Source organism: Podarcis melisellensis (assembly GCF_964234715.1).
Source record: "Podarcis melisellensis genome assembly, chromosome: 4".
In the NCBI taxonomy this organism is placed as follows: domain Eukaryota; kingdom Metazoa; phylum Chordata; class Lepidosauria; order Squamata; family Lacertidae; genus Podarcis; species Podarcis melisellensis.
The window spans coordinates 20,168,086-20,174,954 of record NC_138531.1 but is presented as its reverse complement, the minus strand read 5'-3'; the positions used below and the strand labels follow the sequence as shown (position 1 = coordinate 20,174,954).

Below are 6,869 nucleotides of genomic sequence, written 5' to 3'. Positions count from 1 at the left end.
GAACAACAACTACCAGACTTTTAGAAGACAACTGAAGGTAGCCCTGTTTAGGGAAGCTTTTAATGTTTAATAGACTATTCTGTTTTAATATTCTGTTGGAAGCCGTCCAGTGTGGCTGGGGAAACCCAGCCAGATGGGAGGGGTATAAATAAATTATTCTTATTCTTATTCTTATTCTACCATTCTGTTCTTCATTGGTCAGACCACATCTGGAACACTGTGTCCAATTCTGGGCACCACAGTTTAAGAAGGATGTTGATAAGCTGGAACACGTGCAGAAAAGGACAACCAAGATGATCAAGGGTCTGGAAACCAAGCCTTACGAAAAGCGCTTGAAGGAGCTGGATGTGTTTAGCCTGGAAAAGTGGAGTCTGAGAGAAGATATGATAGCCATCTTCAAATATCTTAAGGGCTGTCACATGGAAGATGGAGCATGCTTGTTTTCTTCTGCTCTGGAGGGTAGGACCTGAACCAACGGATTCAAGTTACAGGAAAGGCGATTCCAACTAAACATTGGGAAGAACTTTCTGGCAGTAAGAGCTGTTTGACAGTGGAATGGGCTCCCACGAGAGGTGGTGGACTCTCCTTCCTTGGAGGTTTTAAAGCAGATGATGGATGGCCATCTGTCATGGATGCATTGCGGGGTGTGTGTGTTGGAATAGATGACCCTTGGGGTCCCTTCCAACTCTACACTTCTATAATTCAATATATTCAGTGCTAGGTGATGGCACAGGTTGCAGGCATTGCCCATAGTTCCCAGCCACAAAGATTTCAGGGATGAAAAAAGCTTCCTAATCTTCCTCTGCACCCTTCGCATTGCCTGAATCGCCAGTCTTCCTTTTCTGTTGCATTGGGAGAAATGATTGTTAGTGGAGCCGTAGGGACCAGAAAAAGCTAGTGAACACTGGATACTTTTCATTTTTTTTAATGTAAAAAATTTATTTAAACTCAGAGTATGCAACAAATAAAACCTACAGAACACAGATTTCCCCATCACAATCTGTTGCTTACCAAATAATGGGAAAACACATTCCTTCAGTCATTATAAAGTTTTCAATACAAAAGAAATTAAGTTTTGTAAGAAAGTCTAGTAGACCAGGTACTGTTTCCTTTCAATATGCTTCACAGACACAATGCCACTCTTCAATACATTCCACGCCATCCACCGCCTCCCATGTTGCCTTGTCCATAGTATCCACCGCTATTTCCACTGCCACGACCATAGCCACCCAAGCCATCAGGAGTACCATATCCTCCGCTGTAACTGCTGCCCATTCCCATTCTTCCAACAGAACCATAACCAACTTGATCCATTCCATCTCTGCCGTAACCTCCCATTCCAGAACCACCTCCAGCAGTTGAATTAAGGAACAGCTCAATGTATCGATGTTGCATATGATTTTTATCTTTCAACATGGCAGTCACTGCATCTTCGTGTGTTACAAATTCTACATCTTCTTCTCCTGTTGCTCTTCCATCTGCTCCAATGTCAATGTGAACTCTTATAGGTGTCAATGGTGAGAAAAAATTGGCAATATCATTTTCTGTTGCTCGAAATGGCAGCCCTCTCATGTGAACAAAGTCACCACCATGAAAGCCTGAGCTAGCATCTCCTGCTCCACCAGAGCCGTGGCCTCCCATTCCTCTACCATCTCTCATTCTGTCATCATAGCCATCATTTCCATAGCCATAATTGTTATAGCCACCATACTCATCAAAGCCACCATATCTTCCACGCCCAGCTCCATAATAACCCCCTCTTCCTCCCATTGGTCTATCATAGGGTCCAGGTCGCTGTCCCATCATTCTTCGTGGTGGGTCATAGAATCCTCGGATTTCACTCTTACTACTTTTGAAGATCTCAATATATTGGCAACACCTCACCCACTTCCCCAGGCGCTAACAGCAGGGCTGAGACTCCCCCACAAAAGAACAAGGAAGCGCGCCTAACGGACGGCTGACTAGCAAGCTACGCAGATGAGGCAGACAGGATCAACACTGGATACTGTTAAGCTGCTGTTTGTGTAAGTCGTTGGATCTTAGTGCGCTAGCAGTTGCATAAAACTAATTTTGCTATTTAGATTTATGGGGACTGCAAGAAGTTCTCTTGCCCACAGGTCATACAGACATTGAGCTTACAGACTGGAAGGGGGACAAAGGCCACCAATGAGAAATATCTCCTTTAGTTTGAGAACCCACAAAAAAATGAGTGTGCTGTACTCCCCCTGCTGGCTTGATGGTAACAGCTAGCCAGAGAAACCTTGTATCCCAATAGGATTGATACTGTATCCCAAAGAGGAAATGGCTGGCCCTTTAAATATTGAAACTTTTAATCAATTAAGTGGTTAAGTTAAACAATGCGACCTCCTTTCAACTGACTTAAAGCCAAACCTGAGCGATCAGGCAAAACATTTTTTAATATAAAATATATGAATACTTATAAAAACTGTAGATGGGAGGCAAAATCTCAGAAGAAGTATTCCCGGTTTATATATAATTTTTTAAAAAATATTAAAAAATATTTTCTTGGTTTACAAAAGTATGTACATTGTCTAGTTTAAGTATGTACATTGTCTAGTTTAACAGGCCAGGGCACTCCTCTTCTAAGTTGCTACTGGTGCCTGTGATATATACACAAACTGTCTAAGCACAAAGAAAGCCTCTCCCCCCTTTCAAAGGGATTGTTTCAGCCCAATGCAAATTTATTCAGATTTCATTGATAAAGACTCATCTGGGTAATCCACAGGACAATTTCTTTAACTGGGTTGCAGGCTGCAGTCCTTAAAAAGTGATTTAATAAGTGCCAGCCACTTTGAGGAATTTGTTAGAAGACAGGTTGCCACCTTTTTTAACTGGCCATGCTCCTGCGCCCTTAAAAGTGACCTGACATACTGAAATGAAGAAAGTGACAAATTCCTCCTCATTTTCTCTTCATGGCAGGAAAATAATTGACTCCTTAATTTATTATTATTGGGCTGCTTGCTATCATCAAAGCAGCAGGAATACACCCTTGTTCAAATTAATTGAAACAAACAATGTAGTTTATTGTACAAAACTCACATATACCTGTACTAAACTCACATATACATGCTTTAGTAACGGATATGACCTCTGCTATTTTTAAGCAGCATTTGGACACAGTTTGGCATGGAGTCTACTAGTTTTGAACAGTCACTGTTGATTTTCGGATCGCTGTACCACACTTGAATCAGCTCCTGAATGAGCTTCTCCATAGTCATACAGTCTATAGCAGGGAGGCGACTTTTGCATATAGCCCACAAATTCTCAATGGGATTTACCGTATTTTTTGCTCTATAACACGCACCCGACCATAACACACAAGTACTTTTTAGAGGAGGAAAATCCATAGGCATGCCACCCGTAGGAATTCCCTCCATAACACGCACAGACATTCCCCCTTACTTTCTAGGAGGAAAAAAGTGAGTGTTATGGTGCAAAAAATACGGTACTTCCGGGGCATTCCCTGGCCAATCAAGTACCTCTATTTGCTGCTCTGTCATGAATTTCTCCACCACTTTCGATGTGTGACAGGGGCTAGGTCCTGCTGCAATATCCCAGTACCATAAGAATACCTCTTTTCCAGCTCTGGAATAACTTTCTTTCATAGAACCTCAATATATTGTGGTGAGTGCATCTTTCCTTCTATTGGCTGCAGGCTTCCGACATTGTAATGATCAACTGACTTTTCATGTTTGTTTTGAGTATAGGATTACGAGTAAGATAGAAAACATGCTTTGCTTCAATTAATTTGCACAAGGGCATAGGACCTTGTTAAAAAAAGAGAGAGTTGGCAATCCCAGTTGGAAGTGCAAGTGAAAAAGAACACAATAATTATGCTGATTTGATCCAGGTTCAGTCTGGGATAGATGCCCCCATCTGAAACCCTGGAAAAGTACTTCTAGTCCATGTGGCCAACACAGTGGTACCTCAGGTTAAGAACTTAATTCGTTCTGGAGGTCTGTTCTTAACCTGAAGCACCACTTTAGCTAATGGGGCCTCCCGCTGCCACCGTGCCGCCGGAGCACGATTTCTATTCTCATCCTGAAGCACAGTTCTTAACCTGAAGCACTATTTCTGGGTTAGCGGAGTCTGTAACCTGAAGCGTATGTAACCTTAAGTGTATGTAACCCGAGGTACCACTGTATCAGCTTCCCACCCCTGCTCTAATGTGAGGTTCAAGAGGGCCCCAGAATATCCTGTGGATGTTTCTAACATGAAAGCCACAACCCCATAGAGGAGCAATGAAGATTCAGCTGCCACCTTATGCAGATAGGAGTTGTTTGGGGTATACCCTCTGGTGAAGCAAGAGCAGTGATATGCAGTAAAAAATAAATAAATCCATTTCTTACGTAGCCATGAAAGAATGTCAATGGAAAATCAGCCTTGGGCAAGCTTAGCAGTTTCAGCATTTTTAGTTTTGTTTACCAAATGCTAGTATAGCAAACATGATAAATTAGATCGCTCTCAAGGGCATCATAAAATTCCCCAATGCACATTTTCTGATTTAATCACTCTATGCAAATCACCCTCCTTTGCACAGAAAACATTTCCAGGTCAAACTTATCTTGGAAACTTGCATCTCTGCCCAAGAGGCAAGATTGCAGCCTGTGTCAGCAGATATCCTATACAGGTCTAGAGGCATGCAACAGCATGGTAACATAAATTCCAGCCTCACTTTCCTCTGAGATGGATGCACAAAGCTAGGGGCAAGCCAGGCGAAACGTGCAGTTATGAAGCAGCGATGAAAACGACCAAGAAGAGTCTTGAAAATATCAGAAGTGTCATGCTATGCTGACGACATCGAAGCTGATGTCCTGCTCTTTTAAAATGTCAGATTTCCTGTGGATGATGGCATCATGCTGACATAAAACTAGAGCAAATGGACACAATGTGGGCTACTCTATGGGAAAACCCTAGTATGAAAGTGCTGAAGTTAGTCTGCAAGACTTTTGTTTTTGGGGGGGAGCAGTCATTTGGTTTTTTGGGGGGGGGAACAGGACGCGGGTGGCGCTCTGGGTTAAACCACAGAGCCTAGGACTTGCCGATCAGAAGGTTGACAGTTCGAATCCCCGCGACGGGGTGAACTCCCGTTGCTCGGTCCCTGCTCCTGCCAACCTAGCAGTTCGAAAGCACATCAAAGTGGAAGTAGATAAACAGGTGGGAAGGTAAACGATGTTTCCATGCACTGCTCTGGTTCGCCAGAAGCAGCTTAGTCATGCTGGCCACATGACCTGGAAGCGGTACACTGGCTCCCTCGGCCAATATAGCGAGATGAGCGCCGCAACCCCAGAGTCGGTCACGAGTGGACCTAATGGTCAGGGGTCCCTTTACCTTTAGTCACTGTAGCATCCTAAAGTCAGAGAGGGAAAGTTAATCTATGTCACCTGTCCCCCCCCAATGTTGTTGGTCCCCCATCAGCTGTAGTCAGCATGGCCAATGGTCAGAGAAGGATGAGGGGTGTTCCAGAAACATCTGGAAGGACAAAGATTGCCCACCCCCCTATCTATGCTATTTGCAGCTGCCATTCTGCAGTGAATGTATTCTCAGCACAGAGCCATAAAAGGTGATAAGGCTTTCCTAAATAATGTCCTCCTTTCCTTCCTTCCTTCCTACTATAAAAACCCTCTTCCAAATGCTCTCCTTTGATGGACAGCTGAAATCTACATAACATCCTCTGCAGCCTGAAACTCCTGAAAGCAATTAGAGGGATAGTCTCCCATTACGTCTCTTTGATCATAGAGATTAGTGGAAATGCCTTGTGGGTACCTTTTGCTCATCTTCTTGCCAGTGCTGAATTGTTAGTAAAGACACACAGGTTTTTGGGGTTTTTTTTAAAGGAACAAAAGGGAAAAAAGAAAATCCCTTCTGTCTATACTATTCAAGTTAAGCGTCTATGGGAACTTGCTGCTAGGCTACTTTTCACAATCCCTTTTGATTATGTTGACAAATATCTGGGCTGCACACATTATCTCCCTTCTGTCTTTTGGTGTCTCCAGCCCCTAGACTCTTGCTGGTGGGGTGTATCTCTGGGGTGGGGTGTAGAAAATGAAGGGCACCCAATTAAACAGGCAGCAGATGCTTTAAAATGTCTATTTCCTTTTTCTTTTTAATATAAGCACTTTTTTTTGAAAGGCAACCTGTGGGTAGAATCATAAAATTGTGGAGTTGAAAGGGACACCAAGGGCCATCTTGTCCAACCCCCTGCAATCCAGGAACCTCGGCTACATCCATGACAGATGGCCATCTAACATCCGCTTAAAAATCTCCAGGGAAGGAGAGTCCACAACCTCCCAAGAGAGACTGTTCCACTGTTGAACGGTTTTTACTGTCAGAAAGTATTTCCTGAAGTTTAGTGGAATCTCCTTTCTTGAAACCATTGGTGTGAGTCCTACCCTCCAGAGCAGGAGAAAACAAGCCTCTTAACTCTTCCATGTGACAGCCATGGGCGTAGCTAAAGGGGGTCAGGGAGTGGCAGCTGCAACCTCCAATCATGTAAATCAATACAAAATACTTAACTAACTGAGCTTCACCCCCCCCCAACATAAAGCCTGTCCCCCGAAACATAAATCCTGGCTACATACATGGTGACAGTCCTTGAGATATTTGAAGATGGCTATCATATCTCCTCTCAGTCTCCTCTTTTCCAGGCTAAACTCATCCGGCTCCTTCAGTCGTTCCTCACAAGGCTTAGTTTCCAGACCCTTGATCATCTTGGTTGCCCTCGTTCCAGCTTGTCAACATCCTTCTTAAACTGGGGTGCCCAGAATTGGACACAGTTTTCCAGGTGTGGTCTGACTAAGGCCGAATAGAGTGGTACTATTGCTTCCCTTGATTGGGGCATTAGGCTT

General features: G+C 43.7%; 1 pseudogene across 1 annotated transcript; it reads right to left on the bottom strand.

Annotated features, from left to right (window-relative positions):
* Positions 1–930: 930 nt before the first annotated feature.
* Positions 931–1,917, bottom strand: LOC309368679 (heterogeneous nuclear ribonucleoprotein H3 pseudogene; annotated as a pseudogene). Its single transcript has one exon. The product of its transcript is annotated as a heterogeneous nuclear ribonucleoprotein H3 pseudogene (transcript).
* Between the last annotated feature and the right edge of the window lie 4,952 nt (positions 1,918–6,869).